The sequence below is a fragment of the Narcine bancroftii genome, chromosome 8, assembly GCF_036971445.1.
Source record: "Narcine bancroftii isolate sNarBan1 chromosome 8, sNarBan1.hap1, whole genome shotgun sequence".
In the NCBI taxonomy this organism is placed as follows: domain Eukaryota; kingdom Metazoa; phylum Chordata; class Chondrichthyes; order Torpediniformes; family Narcinidae; genus Narcine; species Narcine bancroftii.
The window spans coordinates 80,688,894-80,710,922 of record NC_091476.1 but is presented as its reverse complement, the minus strand read 5'-3'; the positions used below and the strand labels follow the sequence as shown (position 1 = coordinate 80,710,922).

The window sequence follows — 22,029 nt, the reverse complement described above, 5'->3', positions numbered from 1 at the left end:
CCGCAGAGCCCACCTCACTGACAAAAGACAAAGGAGGAAAAACCCAACACCCAACCCCAACCAACCAATTTTCCCTTGCAACCGCTGCAACTGTGTCTGCCTGTCCCGCATCAGACTTGTCAGCCACAAACGAGCCTGCAGCCGACGTGGACATTACCCCTCCATAAATCTTCGTCCACGAAGCCAAGCCAAAGAAAGATTCAGAGCCCATTGTTCCTCAAGCTCTCGTCTTTTATTTCCTCTATTTAATAATCTATTTTGTTCTTTAATCGACATTTGTAACTTCGGTTGCTGATTCATTCTTGCATCTTCCATATTCTGAAAAGCATATATTTTCTCCAACCACCGTTGTTGTGCCCAGAGAGTACCCAAGTCTAATTGTGTCGTCAAATTATTAGCTGATATGCTTGAAGCCCGAAAAACTGTTCTTGTTCTAGATGCCTTTGAAGACATTGAAGGTCTTTCTACCGTGATAGGCTTGGAAAAAGCCTTAAATCAGGATTTACATTTGAAGTTTTAGATATCGTTGATTGAGCCCCTGCCTTCTGAATTTGGAATGGTATGGCACCAATGGGGCTTTGCAACATGTATTCATCTGTTGCAGATGCACTAACTTTTAAATCAGTTAATGAGGCCTGTAGTGCATTGATAGTGTTCTCCTCCTGCTTGGTAGTGGATACTGCTTTTTCATTAGCTACTGGCTTCAGGATCCGTCCAAGCATGTTGGTCCACCTTGCTGTCTAAAATCAGGAAGAAGCAGTTTTTCGAGATGAGCTGTTTGATCGAGGTCTTTAGCCTGACGAGACTTATTCTTACCGACCTTGCGTTCTTCACAATGCAACCTGGCTTCTTCCACCTTCTTCTGTTTCCTGGGAACTGTAAACAAATATGTATCTTACGTGGTCATTTTAAGAGAGTTGCAGCTTGGTTTAATGACTTGTATGGCTGCAAATACGCTTTCTTATATGAGTTTGTAAGAACACATTCTGGGCTTCCTGTCAAACTCTGCTACTAACTGCATCTGATCTTTAGGCCACAGATATCTGGCCAGACCTTGGCTCAATTTCAAACTGTTCGATTCACATAGAGGTTTACATCACTTCTGGAATATACTTTTATTACCCTGTTTCGCACCTTGGCTTTAAATCCAGTTGTTAATTTTTCAGACAGATTTACGAGATTTTCTTCAAACAAAGTTCACAATAATTTTTTCTTTGAATCAAAATGAAAATAAAACTTTCCTTATTCTAATATATCCTTATTTCAAAGTATTATTTTCAAAGAGCAGGAAGAACAATATTCCGAATTTCGATCTCTTTAATCAAACAAAACAAACTCTGGCTGTTTTTCTATATAGTTTTAATTCGTGGATAAAACGGAAAAGTATTTTGCATAGCCTCGCATGAATATTTTGATAACAATGAGAAACAAATTATTTACTGTCTGGTAGAGATATTAAAACGTCTATAAAGATTCAAAACGATATTTGAAAAGATATACAGTAATAAAATTCAAAGAAAACAATTCATGCTCACGGCTCCTTCACATGTTGTAGAAAAGTGTGAATATTATTAGTTTGCAAGAATATTACGAAATCTTACATCATAGTTACTATGGTATAAGTATAAACAATAGTTATCTTAAAGAGACGGGCACAAAATTAACTAAGAATTTAAAAAAAAACCACAAGGTTTTAACCTTTATAGCCCATCTTCACTCCTCGTCCTCGTCCTCCTTTCCACAAATTCCTGGCCAATTTGTAACTTCTCTTTGACTTGCTCAGAAAATCACCGCAGTGAAGGGGTGAAAGTTGTCCCGTGACCCTAAAATTGTTGAGGTCCTTCTGGGTTTCATAACTCCTCAAATGTACAAGCGAGATATTGGCATCGAAGGTGTTGAATTCCAGGAACAGAGGTCATAGGACTGGACGTTCAGAAATGAGCTTAGGAGAAATTTATTAAGGCAAAGTGTAATTATGATCCATGGAACCAAATCAATCAACGAGTTCGGGACGGAGTTGGGTTCAGTGTCATTGTTAAAGCTATATATGCCGAAAGCTGGAGATGTATCTGAATTTGGATGATGAACTGTGATCAAAATGAAAGGATAAACGGTTCGTTTTACAAAGTCCTCTTCGATTGGAGTGATTGGAATTATAACGATGTGTTAAATATCAAGGCGTGCCGTGAGGTTTCTTCCCGGCACCTAATGTCCAATACACAGGTCTACCCGTTGAGCCGAATTAAACGATAAGACCCTTCATACGGCCATTTCATGGGTGTTCTCTGCGGTCATCTGCATCCCATTGAAGTGCTCAGGTACATCGGGTACAGATGGTACTATTCCATGGGGAGATGTGGGTATCGGGACGAAATTGTTTTACCTCTCCCTGAGACATGCAGCGATCACTGTTGGTCGTCAGTCTTGGTTGCGCGATGCTGGAACGAATTGTCCTGGTAGAGCAAACACACTATCATAGACCAGTTCAGCCGAAGGACCCAAAGGAATTCATCCACCCAGTCTGCCATCAGGACCCAATTTAGTTGGCTGTGGAACCATTCCACCAGGCCATTGGACCGTGGGTGGTCCGCCGTCGTCCGATGGAGCTGAGTGGACAGAAGCTGCGCTATTACAAACCATATGGTTAACTGTATTGAACACCTTTGACTGAAGCAATATGGGCAATGAGGCCAAATCGTGAAAACCAGGGTAAGATGAGCTTTCTGGAACACGTCTCCGCTGTCATTTCTGCTATGGGAACGGTCTTCGGTCACTTGACAAATCTGCCCACCAACATAAACAGGTACTTTGATCCTCTGGACTCTGGTAGTGGGCCAATGCTCCCATTCGCCTATGTGTGGATTGAAAAGGCTGTAGCAGTGCCTTTACGTTTCTTTGTATCTGGAGGTTTGGAAGTGTGTGGGTGTTCTGAGCAAGGGCCTCAACCGTTTCCGGAATTGGCCCACACAAAGCGACTGGGAATTATTTGGACTGCTGCCCGAATTAAAGGTGGGCCAAATCGTGCAAGGCGCCGGAAACTTTGTCCCTCCATGATACAGGAACAATGAGATAGGGCTGTCCCGTTGAAACTTCAAACAGAACTTTAACATCCCTTGGTACGATGGGCACGTCCTCTAAATGGACTCCAGTGACAGCAGTGTAGTTCGCATGTATCCCTGTTTTCCTGTCAAGGTGCCTTTGCTCAGGTGATAAAGTCTATAATCGGCGACAAGGCGCACATTGACTAGTTTGAAGGCTGAGAAAGTGCATCGGCGATCATGTTGCTTTTACTCGAGATGTGCTTGATTTCATTGGTGAATTCAGATATCTGTGACACGTAACGTTGCTGGCGAGTAGACCATTTGCCCAAATAATTAGCAAACGCAATGGTCAGGGGATTTTGATCAGTGACCATCGAGAAAATGCCGAAATTGCCAGTTTGCCAGGTACAGCGTAAGCAACTTTCTGTCAAACGAACTGCATTTCATCTTCGGGATTCGTAGAAGCCGGCTGGAAAAAAAAAAGATGGTTCCTTTCATTGACCTCAGCCAAGTGCTCCAGGACGCCCTTACTCCGCTTCGGTGATATCAACTGTGAGGACCACTTGTGGGCGGAGAGAAGCGTAGTTTTTGCCAGGGTATCGAAAGTCTTCGTCGTCTCATGGGACCACTTGAACACTTTGGATTTTGTGGACATCAGGGAAAAAAAATAAATTGCATAATCCGGACTTCAGATTGAATGACACGTGAGAAAAAAATTACCATACCGATAGATTCCTTAAGTCCTTTAACTGAGTCATGTCTTTTTTTAAACTTTATTTATTCGTTCAAAAAACAAATAATATATGATATATAAATATATATATATATATATAAAAGAAAAAAGCACCCTCCCTTCAGCCAACTCTCCTAAGGAGAGCCATATAAAAAAGAAAAAAAAAAAGAATATTAAAGAAAAAGTTAAATATACATATTACAATCTAGTCAATATAAATTGAAATGTAAATATTCTGAGAAAAACAGCCACTTATTAATAAAAAAAAATTATCATGCAAAACATAAGTAATTTTTTCCATTATTAAATAATATTTCATCTCATTATGCCATCTATTAATAACAATCATATTTGTATCTTTCCACATACTAGCAATACATTTTTTCACTACGATTAAAGCTAAATATAGAAAAGCAAGCTGGAACTCATCTCATCCCAAACATTTCAGAGGTTGCAAACTAGCCAATAAAAATACTGTTGGATCTAAAACTATTTTAATCTTATACAGGTATTCTAAAAACGATTTACCGTTCGGCATTTCCAGCATAGCCTTTCTAATTTCAAAATCAGTAAATGGTTCTTTTAACTCCAGTATATTTCCATCCTTTAATATCGGTAAATCCAACTGTGATAAAAAAAAGATCAATCGACCCAGTTTCTTGTTTTCCTTCAGATGTATATAACTTTTTATAAAATGAATAAAATTCATCATTAATCTCACGAGGTTTATAAGTAATAAGAGAATATCTGTTATTTCTTTAATTGCCATGCCAATACCTTATGTGCTTTCTCTCCCCATTCATAATGCCATTGTTTAATTCTATTAATCACACATTCAAATTGATAAGATTGCAAAGTATTATATTTCAAATTCAGCCTAGATAATTCTATTTTCTGATCTTCTGTAGCATCTTTCTGAAATTCCTTTTCTAACTCATTGATCTGTTTCTCTAATTCAAGACTCTGATTTAATTGATTCTTTTTTATTTTAGAAGTATAACTAATTATTTGTCCTCTCAAATAGGCTTTCGTAGCATCCCATAATACAAACTTACTTTGAATAGAATTAGAATTTTCTTTAAAAAATTAATTTGTTTTTAAAAAAAATCAATAAATTCCATATTTTTTAACAACATTGTATTAAATCTCCAATGATAATCTATTTGAGTTTTCTCAGAAGTTTCAAATGTAATATATCACAGAGAATGATCTGAAATCACCCTACTATATTCTGCTTGTTGTATTTTCCTTTGTAAATGTGCCGATACTAAAAAGAAATCAATCCTTGAAAATAATTCATGTCTGGATGAATAAAAGGAAAAATTTTCTCTGTCGGATTAAGACGTCTCCAAATATCTACTAAATTAAGATCTTTCATCAACGCTTGGACTTGAATTGCCATCTTGGATTTTTTAACTTTCTTCGGAGATTTATCTAATAAAGGTCCCAAAACACAATTAAAGTCACCACCAACTAAAATATTATCATTAGTCTGACCCAAACATAAAAATGCATCTGAAATAAATATTTCATCATCTGCATTTGGGGAATAAATATTATGTAATGTCCAAAATTCACTAAAATTCTTACAATTCAATTTAAGAATATATCCTGGCTTTTCCTCCATTGATTGTAATTCAAAAGATAAATTTTTATGTATCAAAATTGCTACACCTTTAGCTCTAAAATTAAATGAATAAGAATATACATGCCCAACCCAATCCCTTTTTAATTTTGCAGTTTCCTTCACGTTCAAATGTGTTTCTTGTGAAAAAGCAATATCAATTTTCATTTTCTTAATTTATGTCAAGACTCACTTATGCTTAATCAGACTATTTAATCCTCGAACATTAAAAGTAGAAAACCTCAACTTTGACATATCTACTATTATTAGTAAATACCAATAATATCTTTATATAAAAACTCAAATCCACGTATATAGGCCCTCCAATAGAATAAAAAATCACAAATTAAAAACTAAGAAAAAATGAAAATAAAAAAGTTATTAAAAAAAAATATACCACCCCCCCAAAAAAAAACTACCAAAAGGTAGTAATCCCTTAAACAAAAATTGGGTGAGGGTCACCCACCAGTGGCTGATGACTAGTAAAGAACTTAGTGCAAATCTTTCACTCCCCAGCCAAACAGTCAATAACAGCAAAATATCATAACAACAAAATAAAAAAAAATAGAATAAGATGATTCTTCTTTTCGTACAGAAGATTCAAATCTCGAACATCCCATTTCAGAAGGAGGTAGATTCTTTCCATTCCCATTTTTCCCATTTCTGCCATTTCTTCCATTTCCAGAGCAACCAGATTTTTCTTTAGGAGATAATGGTGGACTACGTCTTTGTCCTCTTATATCTGGCAATGAATCAGCAAAAATCATTGTTTCAAAAAACCAAAATTGATAGTCTCCTTAAAACACGTGATGGAGTAGTGATTGGTAAGAAAATACCAGCCCTCTCCAGAAAAGTAAAAAAATAGTAAAGAAAAAACAAAGCTACAAACACAGAAACCATAGCAAATTAAAAATAAAAGTGGAGAAAATGGCAGCAAAGAAAGAAAAGCCAAAAACAACAGGAAGATAAGAAGAAGGAAATACGTTGGAAGAGAAAGGTGAAGGCCTTACCTGTATGAGGAGGCCCGCCATGGAGAGAGAAGCCTGCTCCCTGAGGTCACTGGAAAACCCGAATGCAGGACTACAAAAATGGTTCATGGAGCCAAACAGAAGTGTGCAACCGCGCATGCGCGATGCACAAGACAAAAACAACACCGACTGGAGGGGGGAACCAGCTGAGTAGTAAATCGCCACAGCTGAAACAGACAAGTATAACACGACAGCAAGGCTCCCAACAGGAAAACATAGAAAGTAACGGGAACAAGAAGGAAGTGAATAAAAAAAGGAAATCAGAGAAACAACAGATAACCAACCCAGATGAAGAAGACCAACACCAAGACACTTTTAATAAAAATAATAAAAACAAAAATACCCAACAAAATAAAATAAACAACCCAACCAGAAAATAGAAGAGACAGAGGTAAAGGACACAGACCCTGGAGTGGACACAGAAGAAGAGGGAGAACATCAAACTCTACACAGAGAAATGGAAGATGAAGTGAAGGGACAGTGCATGGATAAAATTTTTTAAAAGAATATATGGAAACATTAAAAGAATGGCTGAAACAAGAATTCAATGAAATAAAAAGAAGAATAAAAGGTACAGAGGAAAAAGTAAATAGATTAGAGATGGTCATGACAGAAATAGGAAAAAGAGTAGACAAGGTGGAAGAATGAGAAACAGCCATAGAAATGGAGGTAGATGGCTTAAAAAAGAAATTAGAGGAATCTGATAAAAAAGTTAAAGAAACACAGGACCTGTTAGCTCAGAAGTTAGATATAATGGAAAACTATAATAGAAGAAACAATATAAAGATAGTTGGCCTTAAGGAAGATGAAGAAGGCAAAAATATGAAGGAATTTATAAAAGAATGGTTCCCCAGGGTCCTAGGAATGCCAGAATTACAGGACGGAATGGAAATAGAAAGGGCACACAGACCATTAGTCCCTAAATCACAACCACAACAAAAACTAAGATACATTCTTGTAAAATTCTTAAGATATACGACAAGAGAAAATATATTGGAGAAGGCAATGAAAAAAATAAGAGAAGACAAAAAAACCACTGGAAATTTTTTTTTCTATCCAGACATAAGTTTTGAACTCCTGAAGAGGAGGAAGGAGTTTAACGCAGCAAAATCGACTCTATGGAAAAAAGTTATAAATTTATGTTAAAATATCCAGTGGTGCTTAAAATAGTTATCGCAGGGCAGCAAAGCAAACTTTTCTCGGATCCAGAAAAAGCACGAAAATTTGGAGAACACCTACAAAACAGACAGAGAGATAAAGAGATGTAAAAGAACAAAAATGACAACAGACTATATATATAAAAGAAGAATAAAGTATAAGTAAGTACTAAGAAGGGAAAGAAAGGGAAGAAAGGAAGTAAGGAGGAAATTAAGAGAGTGAGCTTTGTTATATATGAAAATTAAAATCATACCTGGGGGGCTGGGTGTGGAAGAATAACAGTCACTGCGAAATCAGTTGACCCTTGTGAGCGGATTCGCAAATCCATATGGAGAAAGGAGATGCGGTTGCCCGACAAGGGACAAAGGGCAATTCAGAGAAGGGAGGGACTATTGGGGTTAAAGGAATTTTAGAAATGGGAATAGTGGAAATATTTTATGTTTTAGAAATGTTGTCTTACAATATATTCAAAAAAAGAAAACAGAAATGGATAAGAAGGGAAGGTGGTGATGGGGAAACGGAAAGGAAAGATAAACGAAGTATGAAATGGCCATGTTGAAATATATGACTTTAAATATTAATGGAATACATAACCAAATCAAAAGGAAGAAACTGTTAAATTTACTGAAGAAAGAAAAAATTGATATAGCATTCATGCAAGAAACACATCTAACTGAAGTGGAACACAAGAAATTAAAGAGAGATTGGATAGGACATGTAACAGCAGCATCATATAATTCAAAAGCCAGAGGAGTAGCTATATTAATTAATAAAAATGTACCAATCAAAATAGAAGAGGAAATAATAGATCCAGCAGGGAGGTATGTAATGACAAAATGTCAGATATATTCCGAATTTTGGAATTTACTCAATGTATACGCACCTAATGAAGACGATCAAAAATTTATGCAAGATATCTTTTTGAAGATTGCAGATACACAAGGGAATATACTAATAGGAATGGATTTTAACCTTAATTTGGACTCAAAAATGGATAAAACTGGAAAAAAGAATAACAGAAAGAACAAAGTAAACAAATTTATAATTAAATCGATGCAGGAAATGCAACTTTTGGATATATGGAGGAAACAACACACAAAAAAAGGAATATTCATATTATTCAGGTAGACATAAAACATATTCAAGGATTGACCTATTCCTATTATCAGCCCACATTCAGGGAAGAATTAAGAAAACAGCATATGAAGCTAGATTGTTATCGGATCACTCACCCCTGTTATTGGCAATAGAGCTAGAGGACATCCCACCAAGAATGTATAGATGGAAATTAAACTCCATGCTACTTAAAAGACAGGATTTTAGAGAATTAATTGAAAGACAAATTAAAATGTACTTTGAAATAAATACAGAATGAGTGAAAAATAAATTGATACTATGGGATGCAATGAAAGCATTCATCAGAGGACAGATAATAAGTTATGTAACTAAGATGAAGAAGGACTACAATCGAGAAATAGAACAGTTGGAAAGGGAAATAACAAATACAGAAAATGAATTAGAAATAAAGGAAGATACAACTAAAAGAAGAGAATTGACAGACAAGAAAATAAAATATGAAACACTACAAACATATAAGGTGGAGAAGAACATAATGAAGATAAAACAGAAATATTATGAGCTAGGAGAAAAAACGCACAAAATACTAGCGTGGCAGCTTAAGACAGAACAAACTAAAAGAACGGTATTGGCATCAATGAAAAAGGACAAATAAATTACATGTAACCCAACGGAGATCAACGAAAGCTTCAGGGAATTCTACGAACAACTATATCAAACTGAAAACGAAGGGAAAGAAGAAAAAATAGATGAATTTCTAACTAAAATTGCACTACCGAAATTACAAACAGAGGAGCAAAATAAATTAATAAAACCATTTGAAATAGAAGAAATACAGGAGATATTTTTAAAAAACTACTGAACAATAAAACACCGGAAGAGGATGGACTCCCAATAGAATTCTATAAAACATTTAAAGACTTATTAATTCCTCCTCTCCTGGAAGTAATGAACCAGATTGAAAAAACACAAAACATACCAGATTTATGCAAAACAGCAATAATTACAGTAATACCAAAGATGGAGAAAGATCCAATAACACCAGAATTGTATAGACCAATATCTCTACTTAACACAGATTATAAGATAATAGCTAAACTATTAGCAAACAGATTGGCCGACTGTGTACCAAAAATAGTAAAACTAGACCAAACTGGATTTATTAAAAAAGGACGAACAACGGACAATATCTGTAAATTCATTAACTTAATCCATGCAGTACAAGGAAAAAAACTCGAACGGTAGCGGTTGCTTTAGATGCAGAGAAAGCCTTAGACAAAGTAGAATGGAATTATTTATTCAAAGTACTACAAAAATTCAACCTACCAGAGAGATATATTAATTGGAAATCTCTTGGTGCCTGCCACATTGACCACCGCCAGTGGGCTGATAACGCCTCAAACCGTGCATCTTGGCGCCTCACAGTTTGGCGGGCAGCAGCCTCCTTTGAAGAAGACCGCAGAGCCCACCTCACTGACAAAAGGCAAAGGAGGAAAAACCCAACACCCAACCCCAACCAACCAATTTTCCCTTGCAACCGCTGCAATCGTGTCTGCCTGTCCCGCATCGGACTGGTCAGCCACAAACGAGCCTGCAGCTGACGTGGACTTTTTACCCCCTCCATAAATCTTCGTCCGCGAAGCCAAGCCAAAGACATTAATTGGATTAAAGCATTATATAAGGGACCAATGGCGAAAGTGACAGTAAATGGATATATATCAAAAAAAGTTAACTTAAGCATATCAACAATGCAGGGATGTCCACTATCTCCCTCACTATTCGCATTAGCTATAGAACCACTAGCAGAACTGATAAGGACAGAAAATAAAATAAGAGGGATAATAAAAGAGAAGGAATATAAAATCAGTCTATTTGCAGATGACGTTATAATATACTTAACAGCACCAGAAATATCAATAAAAGAATTACATAAGAGATTGAAGGAATAAGGAGAAGTTTCGGGGTACAAGAGCAACGCAAATAAAAGTGAAGCAATGCCAATAAATAATGCGGTTTTCACAAAGTTTAAGAAAGAATCACCATTTAGATGTCAAACACAAGCAATTCGACACCTAGGTATACAACTAAATAATAATCTCGGCCATCTATATAAACTAAATGATCAGCCATTAATGAAAAAATTACAAGACGACTTAGAGCACTGGAAAGACTTACCACTAACACTGATAGGAAGGATAAACTGTATTAAAATGAACATCTTCCCAAGGATACAATACCTATTTCAATCATTACCAATTCACCTAACATAGAAATTCTTCAAGAAGCTAAAAATATAATAAGGAAATTCTTATGGAAAGGGGGGAAACCGAGGATAGCACTAGATAAATTAACAGAATGGTACAAACAAGGAGGTTTACAACTACCAAACTTTAAGAATTATTATAGAGCAGCACAATTAAGATACCTACCAGATTTTTATCAAACAATGGAAAAAATCAGATTGGACCAGATTAGAACTAGATAAAATAGGGGAGAAGATACCTGAACATATACTATACAAGTGGGATGATAAATTGGTGCAACGTAGGAATTCACCAGTATTGCACCATCTGCTCAACATTTGGACGAAGATTAACGTAGAAAAGAGTAAAATAAATTATCAACTACCAAAATTAATTTTGACGCAAAATCAACTAATCCCTTTCACAATAAATAACCTTTCCTCCAGAGAATGGGAGAGAAAAGGGATCAAAAGAATAGAAAATTGTTTTTCGGGAAATAAATTATTATCTTTTGAACAACTGAAAACCTACTGGAAGGACAAATTGGGAAACAGTCTGAGGTTGCCAGAAGGAAGCAATTTTGAATATGTGATTACAGACACAATGATAATTAAAAAATTTATAACAAACATGTACATCAAACTGCAAGAAAAGGAGAACGAGGAGACAAACTGTAAACCTAAACAAAAATGGGAACATGATCTAAACATAAAGATAAAGAATGAAACATGGGAAAAGCTATGCTCCAGAACTATGAGAAATACAATAAACACGAGGTTACGCATGATAGAATATAATTGGTTACACAGGCTATACATCACACCCCAAAAGTTAAATAAATGAGACCCAACAGTATCGGACAGATGTTTTCGCTGTAAAAAGGAAATGGGAACAACAATACATGCAATTTGGACATGTGAGAAAGTGAAAAAAATTTGGGAAGATCTAAACCAGATATTAAATAAAATCACAAAAAGCAATATACCAAAAAAAACCCAGAAATATAGAATTTGGACTTGATTTAGATGGAACACAAAAGAAGATTTATTATGATAGCCTTAGCTGCAGCAAAAAAATGTATTATGTCAACCTGGAAATTAGAAGACAACTTGAGAATACAACAATGGTACATAGAAATAAATACATGTATTCCATTGGAAAAAAAAATAACACATAATTTAAAAAATAATATCACAATATTCGAACAAACATGGGAACCATACATGAAATACAATAGAGAAAACCTGCCATGGACCTGCACCACCTAAAATGACAGAAGGAGAAGACAACAAAATGAACTGACTCAGTATATAAAAGTAAAAGACAAAAATTTCTATTTATTTTTATTACGTGACGGCATTGTTTAACGGGTTTAATGTATCTTAGAGATTGAAGTTTAAATAAAAGGGAGGTGGGGGTGAGGGAGGGGGGAAAAGGGGGAGAAAATGACACTGTATATATTCAAGAGATAAAATGTCTGTATGTATTTTGGTCAGTATGGTTTATAGTGTGAAAAATAAAAAAATTAAAAAAAAAACACTGCAGGGTAACAAAAAGTAGACATATATCCTTAACACCACAAAACTTCTTTAACTGGATTAAATCAACATCGATGTTGAATGACCTCTTGACTCAAATCAGGATAAAAAAAGACTCTGTTATTCTGAATCAATAATGGGGTTTGTCACTGTCTCGCATTTTGTACTGCTTCTTCGTCCAAATAACTCAAACATCGAATTATTACTGGTCTCAGTGGCTGACCAGCTGAGGGTGTTCTTCTTAAAGCTCTATGGGCTCTTTCCAGTACCAATACCCCGGAGAAAATTTGTTGCCCTAATACTTGCAGAATCTAGTCTTTAAAGAAATGAAGAGGGTCTTGTCCTTCTATACCTTCTGGCAAACCAACAATTTTCACATTATTCCTTCTACTTTGATTCTCCAACTAATCTATTTTTTTTTCTTTCTAGCTCCTTCTCACATTCTCCTAATTCTATAACTGATTTTTCCACCTTCAATATTATTTCTGTTAGAAATCACTCCAAAATAGCTCTCTGAAATTTTTAAAATTCTTCATCAGATGCATCCAAACCTGTCTTAACCATATTTAATTCTGAACTTATACCAGCATTCATTTGAACCATTTCATTCATTTGAGATGTCAACAAAAAATTTATAACAGCTGGAACAATAACATTTAATTGCATACACTGTGATTCAGTAAAGCTCAGCTCTCCTCTCTCTGACATAGTGGCAGAACAAGGTAAGTGCAGCTCCTGCTGCAACTCAACAGAAGGTATTTTAAAAGTTTAAAAGTTTAAGGGTCTGGAATCCTAGCGACGGCACCCCAACTTCTTCAAGATGTTGCCAAATTTATTTTCATCCCCCACAGGCAATCTTTGGGGTTTAGACAATGAAGAGATTGAGCCTGGGGCTGTATCAACTCGTCTAGGCCCAAATCTTCAAAACATCGAAAATGTAACTTCTTCTCAACTTGAGGTTTAATCGTTTTACCATTAATGACCATAATAATTCCTTAATACTTTAAACTAATATTTAAAAAAGTTTAAACTTGAAAACAAAGGGTTAAAAACGGATATATAAAAGTCTGGCCAGAGAGATCGAGATTACACGTCTCGACTCGACGCCATCTTGCCACGCCCCCTGAGTCATTTCCACAGAATGGCATTAATCTCAGACGTTGTTGTATGGCACCTGCAAGGTTAATACAAAGTCCTACAAAATCGGTAGTTGACAACTTAAAGTGAGACATTGTCGGGTTGATTGTGAGACCCAAATCGTGGAGACGTTGGAAAATAATACACAGGGTTTCCTGTTGCGAGCTGCTGGCTACGAGGATATCACATAAATAGATGAGTGGAAAATCTAAACCGCGTCCCATCAATCCACGAGTCGCTGGAAAGTTTGGTTCCCGTTTACAAGACTAAAAGGCAATCAAATTAATTCAACGAGGACTAATGGGGTGATGATGGCCGTCTTTGGAATGTATTCTGGGTTACTTGATGATATCCTCTGATCAGATCGATTTTAGAGAATAAATGAGGACATTGATTGTATAATTTCAGTTTCCTGTAGTAAACGCGCGGTATCCAGTAATGTAGGAGCCATAGGTAGATGAGAGGCCCACAGTCTGTCTGACAGACGTACAATCTCTCTTTCCTCGATTCTTTGAATCTCAACCATTGTGAGTCGGATCTTGACAGCGAGTAACAATGGGTCCGGCGTGTAAGCGATATCCCTGCGTGGGGATGTAATGCTTCACCCCATGTTTGAATTTTGCTGTTAAAAACTGTGGTCTAATGATGGAAGCAAATTCTGATAATAATCTGGCAAATTCTATAACTAGAGTACATTACCGAGTCTTGGGAGTGGAGCAGACAATTTAGTCATTCAGAGTGAGAATGTCTGAAAAGTTTTGGCGTTGATCAGCCGTCGCCCTTTATGGTTTAGTAACAACCAATGTGCACTGAAGAAATTTGTGGCCAGCAATTATTCAGTTAATGTGGAAACAGTAAATGTCCATTCGAAATGGCTGGCACCGAAATGAAACCGGATGGTTCGCGTACTATAGGTATGGATGGTGCTGTTTCTGGCCGCCTTGTGGTCGGGTCAAGCCATTTCCATAATATTATCATGGTCTAAGTGAGCGAGACCACAGACTTCTGCACCAGGATCAAATGGAGCCTGAGCCCAGACTGTCTGTCTTAGACGTAGAGGAGGTTATCCCGATGGTCAGCCGCCGTAACCATTAGCGTCAGCGATCACGTTCATTTCCCAGAAAGAGACGCTGTGGGCGGCTACCGGAGGCACCGTATCCCCACCCTCGATGTTAGAAACACCCACGGGAATTGTCATCGACACTGGCCATTGGCCCCGCCGGATCTGTCGCTGGGGTCCGTTGAAGTTGTGTATTTAGACGAGATGCAGTATTAACTTCAACACGAACTGCTCCATGTTCCTTTGCACGGCAGAGTCTGGGACTGCGGCGCCCCTCTGTGGATCCGTGAAGTCTTCATCGAATTGGAGGAGGCGAATATCGCTCATCAACTTCGCCGGTGACCATGAATATCCATTCGAAGTAAACGTATGGCCCATTCACGGCGTTGTAGGCGGAAAAAATACTCTATCAACAAGGGCTTGAGTGCATCGTACGTGTTATTGTCAGAAGCTGCTGTATAAAATCGATTTTTCGGCCGACTGTTCTTTGGTCGAGGACAGCTACTATATAGTAATACTTGGTTTCATCTGCAGGAATGTCCCTGACTTGCAATTGAGCCTCGGCCTGATGAAACCCGAGCAGTGATTGAGTTATCCAGAATACTGGTAGCCTCAGTGAAACTGCTTTAGAGTCATTAATATTTTGGAATTTTAAATAATTTTTAATGGTCGGGGTCACCACGATGACGGTGTGCCACAATGCGTGATGGAGTTTGGCTATGTTGAGGGAGAAGTGTTAATGAAAATAAACGTGTCCAGTGATGTGTCAGTGTGAACATCCTTACTAAAAACCAAAAACCCGCAATTGAAACGCCTGCGCCCCTTCCCTTTAATTCCCTCGCCGATCCACCCAAATCCGGCATGGCGGAACTGATGATAGTTTCGCGTCAAAGGTTCGCCCGCCAGGTTCCGTCTGTTGCTTCCTGTCCACAACCGCTTGGTCCGGTTCGCTCGCGGCGAAGGTGAGTCATGTCATGTTGGTGTGACGCTTCAGTCTCACAAAAGTTTAGAGTTATTACTAAATATTTGTATCGTTTCAATTTTCAGACTATATATTTTATCAAGGATATGAAGAAATATTTCAAAATTGGAAACAACATATTTTCAGACAATGCAGGAAAGTGAAATAAGCCTGAGACCATTTATCAATCGAGCAGTATTTTATATATACTTCATTGATGGCGGAAAATTCATAAAGTGTTTTTTAATTAGCAAAGTTTATTTGGTTGAATACAGTTAAAAGGACACCAGCTGACAAGCCACATCGCCCTCTGAGGAAAGATTCTTCATGAGTCTGTCTTCATGTGTAATCACTTACATTTAATAAGCGTCACCCGACAGATCAATTCTGATGTAACAGGAAATATCTTCTCATCCATCAGATCAGGATTTCTCTGGGGTGGTGAACGCTCCTGGCAAACGCAACCCGTACCCCGAGAGTCTTGCAAGATTTGGAACAGATCAGAAAGTCTTCGACAAGAAAAGACGTTCACATATGATGGACGTGCTGGCAGAAGTGGGTGTTGGGAAGCGAATAGGAATGAAATGCAGGTGTTCTTCGGTGACTTCATAGCGCTGTACAAATAAATGGGTGAGTGAGAGAGAGAAAGCTTTCCCAACAAATTTAGATCCAAACAAGTTTCCCACATTCAGCCTCTCTGCCACCATAAACATCTTATATTTCTCCTACAGATCTTAGAAATATATTACAAATAGAAAACGTTCAAATTCCTTCCCACACTTAGTTTTGTATCCATACATTTCCATCACAGTACATTGTTATATACATTTCTATTTATAGCATTGGCACCGTCTGGTTTTTAAGGGCCATCCCCTCTGTTTCAGCCCCTCAGTGGTTGGCGAAAGACAGCACTAGACTGCTCCCCTTCCTCAGAGGCCTCTTCCGGTGGCATGTCAAGGCTCAATATGCCTCTCAGAGTAGAATATTACGCTTGGCAGCATTCCCTCACTGATATCTCCATGTGCTGAAAGAAGAATTTCGAATATACCGAAGTGCGTCTTTCACCAAATTGATGGTATTACAACATTTCTGGGTCGAATTTAGGTGTGTCCTCAAAGAACAATCCGTAAATCTGAGAGCCCTCAGTCACGTTGCAGTAGGGAATGAACAGTGACAAGCACCCTTTCCTACATCCCTACACACTTTTAGGGAATCTGCACTTTCAAGGCCTTCAAATTAGTCAGTCTGCGCCTTGTCGCCGGTTGTGAACTTTATCACTTTAGCAAAGGCACCTCGACAGGAAAACAGAGATACATGCGATCTACATTGCTGTAACTGGAGTCCATTTAGAGGACGTGCCCATCGCACGTGTTAAAGTTCTATTTGAAGTTTCAACGGGACAATCAGACAGACTGGGCTCAGGATCCATTCGATCCTGCGCAGAAGTCTGAGGTCTCGCTCACTTGGACCATGATACTATTATGGAAATGGCTTGACCCGACCACAAGGCGGTCAGGAACAGCACCATCCATACCTATAGTACGCGAACCATCCGGTTACATTTCGGTGCCAGCCATTTCGAATGGACATTTACTGTGTCCACATTAACCGAATAATCGCTGGCCACAAATTTCCTCAGTGCACTTTGGTTGTTACTAAACCATAAAGGGCGACGGCTGATCAACGCCAAAACTTTTCAGACATTCTCACTCTGAATGACTAAACTGTCTGCTCCACTCCAAGACTTGGTAATGTACTCTAGTTATAGAATTTTCCAGATTATTATCAAAATTTGCTTCCATCATTAGACCACAGTTTCTAACAGCAAAACTCAAACATGGTGTGAAGCATTACATCCCCACGTAGGGATATCGCTTACACGCCGGACCCATTGTTACTCGCTGTCAAGATCCGACTCACAATGGTTGAGATTCAAAGAATCGAGGAAAGAGAGATTGTACGTCTGTCAGACAGACTGTGGGCCTCTCATCTACCTATGGCTCCTACATTACTGGATACCGCGCGTTTACTACAGGAAACTGAAATTATACAATCATTCCTGATAGACACCCAATCCCGCTCATAGAGATTTAGACGGCGAACTTACAATGTCCTCATTTATTCTCTAAAATCTATCTGATCAGAGAGGTGGGTGACCATCACCGCTCCACCGCCGTCAGCTTGGGGATAACGTGCAGAACGGGCGATGTTCCATTTGCACAGGACGGATCTGAATGGGACGGATCTTCTCTCTGCCAACCATGTCAAATCTTTGCGCTTCCGCCATATGCCCTGGAGAATCTGCTCTGCAAACCAGCCCACCGTTTCCATTGAACAAGTTATGACCTCTTTGTTCACCATTGCCTAATGGCAAATAGGTGCGTCTGGAAATATAAAACCTTTACACAACTTTTACGTTGTGTGGCAGTGTCCCGCTGACTAGAAGTAGGCCCATCCTTCGTAACACCTGGGACTGGCCTTTGTACTTTGGGTCCATTCCTAATGCAGCCACACACGAAGGTTGTTCATATGATGAACGACACGTTGGAGTCGTCCTTGCCCCTGCTGCCTGGTGACATGAACATGACTACCATTCAGACCATTTCCATTTTGGGTCCCCATATGAACTGGAAGACTCATCTCGGCACCGCCAGGGCAGAGATGCGTGCTTATGGTTGTGGATTACAGGTTAGATTTAGAGTTACATCAAGGGTGAAGTTGAACGAGCATGTTTAGAATTGGGTTTAGTGTTAAGGAACCAAAACCCTCAGACTGCATTCCCTCTCTACACAACGCCTGTGAGGGGAGTGGCATAATAACCTGCTGTCCACCTTGCATCAATGAACACACACCGTTCTTCATTGTGCGATACTGAGGGTTGGCATTGGGGTCAGTTCAGGGTTGGGGCCATAGTGGATTCTTGGGGTTGTGTTGCTGAATGTCCTTTTCGTTGAGTTTGGGATGTGGTGCATTAGGAGGGTTATGACAGGTGGTGGAACTATGTCACCATTTTTAGGATGGGGCTCACGTTAGGGACACATATAGATCTAGTTGACTTGGTGAGGTTCTCAGAGATGGTGGACGTGTTTATGAGGGCAATGTAATTTTGTGGGTAGGCAGTGTCCCTTTGTGGATGCAAACCTGATGTCAAGGCTGAGTTTTGATTAGAATGAGTGAGGTAAAAGTTAATGTGTGTGCTTGTGGGGCGAGGGGGGAGGGGAAGGTGATGGATTGTTCCCTTATTGATTGGTTAGGTTAAGTTACGTTAGTTCTTTGGAGAGGTGACTTCTTGATTTCATCTAGATGTTTATCACTTTAAAGCTAAATTAATAATTCCACACACATTGCTAGTCGGTCTCAATTTCCAGGGGTTCATATTTAGAATGTTTGCTGAGTTAAATTGTAACGAATCAATCCAACTGAGTTCTGCTCTCTTTATCTGTTCAGCTGTCTGATTGATATTGATTTGGAGGCCCAGGATATCTAATGACTGGATCACGTGTTATTGAAAATGTCCACTGATTGGTCCCACACTGAAACGTTGCTGAGGTGGCAGTGAGGTGATTTCGTTGGACACCTTCAAACAATAACATAAACTGACGTCAATCTCACTAGCCTATAATTGCCAAGGCGAAATGTACCATTTCCTTTGAAGAAAGGGGCAGAAACCACCTTTTGTACAGTAATCCTAAGGCACTTCACCTGTTGCAAAGGACATGTGAAACATTTCTACAAGTGCTCCAACAAATATTTTTTACAGTGCATTTCCTCTAGTTCCGAGAGAATTTCTCATCAGGATCTATGTGTCAGAAATAAAACTTCTCACACATGAGTCTCTTTAAAACTGATGACACGACAAGCTTTATTTACAAGTCTGCAGAGTTGGACTCAACTGGCTTCTCACCAGTTAAGCCCCGATACATACAGTGCATTGATTTTTATACCCTTATTGTTTGCCCTTCCCCTTCTTATTAATACTGTTTTAATTGGTTAGTATTGCAAAAGCATTCTAAGTATAACTGCATTTTTAATTATCACGTTCGTTACGTACGCTGTGAACTCTACATACACTAAATTCTGTTTCTCACCCTTCTTATCAATCCTTTGTCTCCTGCATGTCTCTCACTATGACCATGAAAAGATAGGTTTTAAAAAAACATATCCAGCTGAACCTTTTGTCCTTGGCTGCTAGTAAGTTCCCTGTCCGTTCTGGCTTCCCTTTTTATGATTAATCATCACATTTTAACTTAAGTCATTTTAACCTAAATTCTCTATATAACAATCCACCCCTTTCTCTCTTTAAAATGTGTGTAATATATATAGATATGAATGGGGATTTTAACCTGGGGAAGAGAAACGTTTCATGATACATTAATCTCGTGCTGAAGTAAAATTCTAACGGGGTCTCCCAGTCCTCCTGGTTGCATAGCCTGTTGGACCATGGAAATCACCAGGCTGCGTAGACAGGGAATAATACAGGGCAAAATAAGTAGGAGGAATAAAATACCTCCGATGACCCACAAGAAGGTACGCCACCAGGTTCCCCCAAACCATTTGTCCATCCAATTTAATTGTGCAAAAGGATGCCAGGTTTGAACCGGTACATGGGACAAAGTACGAATATTATCAGCGATTTTTTGAATGGCTTGGCCATTATCATCAATCTGTAAGCAGCAGTTAGTCAAATTAAGCTTTCCACATACACCTCCTTCCGTGGCTAGGAGATAGTCTAGGGCCAGACGGTTCTGATATATAGCAGAGCGCATTTGACCTTGCTGGGATGCAAGTAATTGCAGGGCTAGAGCTGTTTGATTTGTAACAATTTCAAGGACTGCTTGTAAGCGAATAATGCGATTTAACATATAAATAGGAGTACGATAACCCCAGGATCCATCTTGAGCCCATGTAGCGGGACCATAATATTGAATTATGCGTTCTGGTGGCCAATCATCTCCCCATTGTCCCAAATGTACCGTGCTAGAGCGGGGCTGACGGTGTAATGTATCCAAAACCTTCACGCCTAATTTATGACCGTGATCGTGGGGTAGGAGGAAAAATTCTGGGCAGATTATTCCTAGGAAACAAGTTCCACTCCACTGTGAGGGAAGACGAGTATAAGCTTTATTACCACATACCCAGAATAATCCATTTGGGGATACTCCATACCCCCTTTCCCAAACTCTTTTAAGAACGGTGTTTGATTGGTATGGTCCTGTGATGGTGGAACTAGTACAATTCCAAAACTGAATACTGCTATTAGACAGGGGTAGGCAATTAGTTTTAAAAACAGTGGATAAGAACCAAGTCAGGGGTTTAGGAAACCAAGTGAAAATACCAGGCGAAATGCGAATCCATACAGCCTTGCAGGGACTTTTTCCTACTGGGTATTTGCCGGTTCGTGAGAGACAATAAAAACCAGAGGGGACGTTAGAGAGAGACCAAGTTTCTCTTGATCTCGTTTGGTTAGTTGTCCAAATTCGGGAAATCATGGTCAATGAATTGAGGGGCTCCCCCCACCAAGGCCATTGCTCTGACATCCGTGGACCCCCGCAGACCCAACAATTGGTTACATTAAAAGTTCCTGCAATTTTAGTTGCAAGATCTACAAAAAGGTTATCTCCCCCAACTGCATTACCGAAACTTTCATGGTTATTTGGATGGACTCGAACTAAGTCCGGCTGTCTTAAAGGGGCAGGCACTTTCGAGTGTGGAGTGGAACTTTTCATTGGAACAGTACGCTGGTGTATGCAAAACCAGAGTCCATCAGGGCATGGTGGGCCTGAGTCACCCTTCCAACCGTTAAGAGGGAAAGGAGTGGTATTAGGAATCTGTATATAATGACCCATATTATTTCCTTCTTTTTCCACACAAGGGGTATATGGATGTTGGGTGGTATTTTCTGCCCAGCATTTCTCAGGAACTGAGGTATGGGAAATGAAATTACCTTCCTTTCTTCCCCAAATGTGGTCCTAAAACAGGACCACTGTGTCTCTGCATTTCTTACATTTCACACCTGATAAAGACATAGGCAAACTAAGAAAAATCAAAGAACATAACAATAACATTGTGAATCAAGTCTTTCTGCGAAATCGCAAGGTAAGAGGTTTTTCTCCAGGAACACAAGTCCAATCTGAGTTCGTATCAGGGTCCTGAGGCGCCTCTACAGGTCCCTTAAATCTGGATGCATGTGTCCACCCCTTCTCTCTTGTTCGTGCTGCAGCCTCTGTAGTTAAGAGAACTTGGTATGGACCTTCCCACTGGGGCTGGAGTTTTTCAGTTTTCCAGGTCTTGAGGAGAATCCAGTCTCCTGGTTCCACTTTGTGTAAAGAAAAGTCTAAAGGCAGTGTTTGTGCCAATAGTCCTCTCTTTCGTAAATCTGCAAGAGAGCGTGACAGTGCCTGTAACTTGAATGGGGGCTCGTGTCAGGCG

At 38.9% G+C, this 22,029-nt stretch overlaps 1 long non-coding RNA gene across 1 annotated transcript; it reads right to left on the bottom strand.

Annotated features, from left to right (window-relative positions):
• Positions 1-1,454: 1,454 nt before the first annotated feature.
• Positions 1,455-6,137, bottom strand: LOC138740970 (uncharacterized). Its single transcript, XR_011343240.1, has 3 exons — positions 5,992-6,137; positions 4,303-4,399; positions 1,455-3,510 (listed from the first exon to the last, which is right to left on the bottom strand). It is a non-coding gene; the product is annotated as an uncharacterized lncRNA (long non-coding RNA).
• Between the last annotated feature and the right edge of the window lie 15,892 nt (positions 6,138-22,029).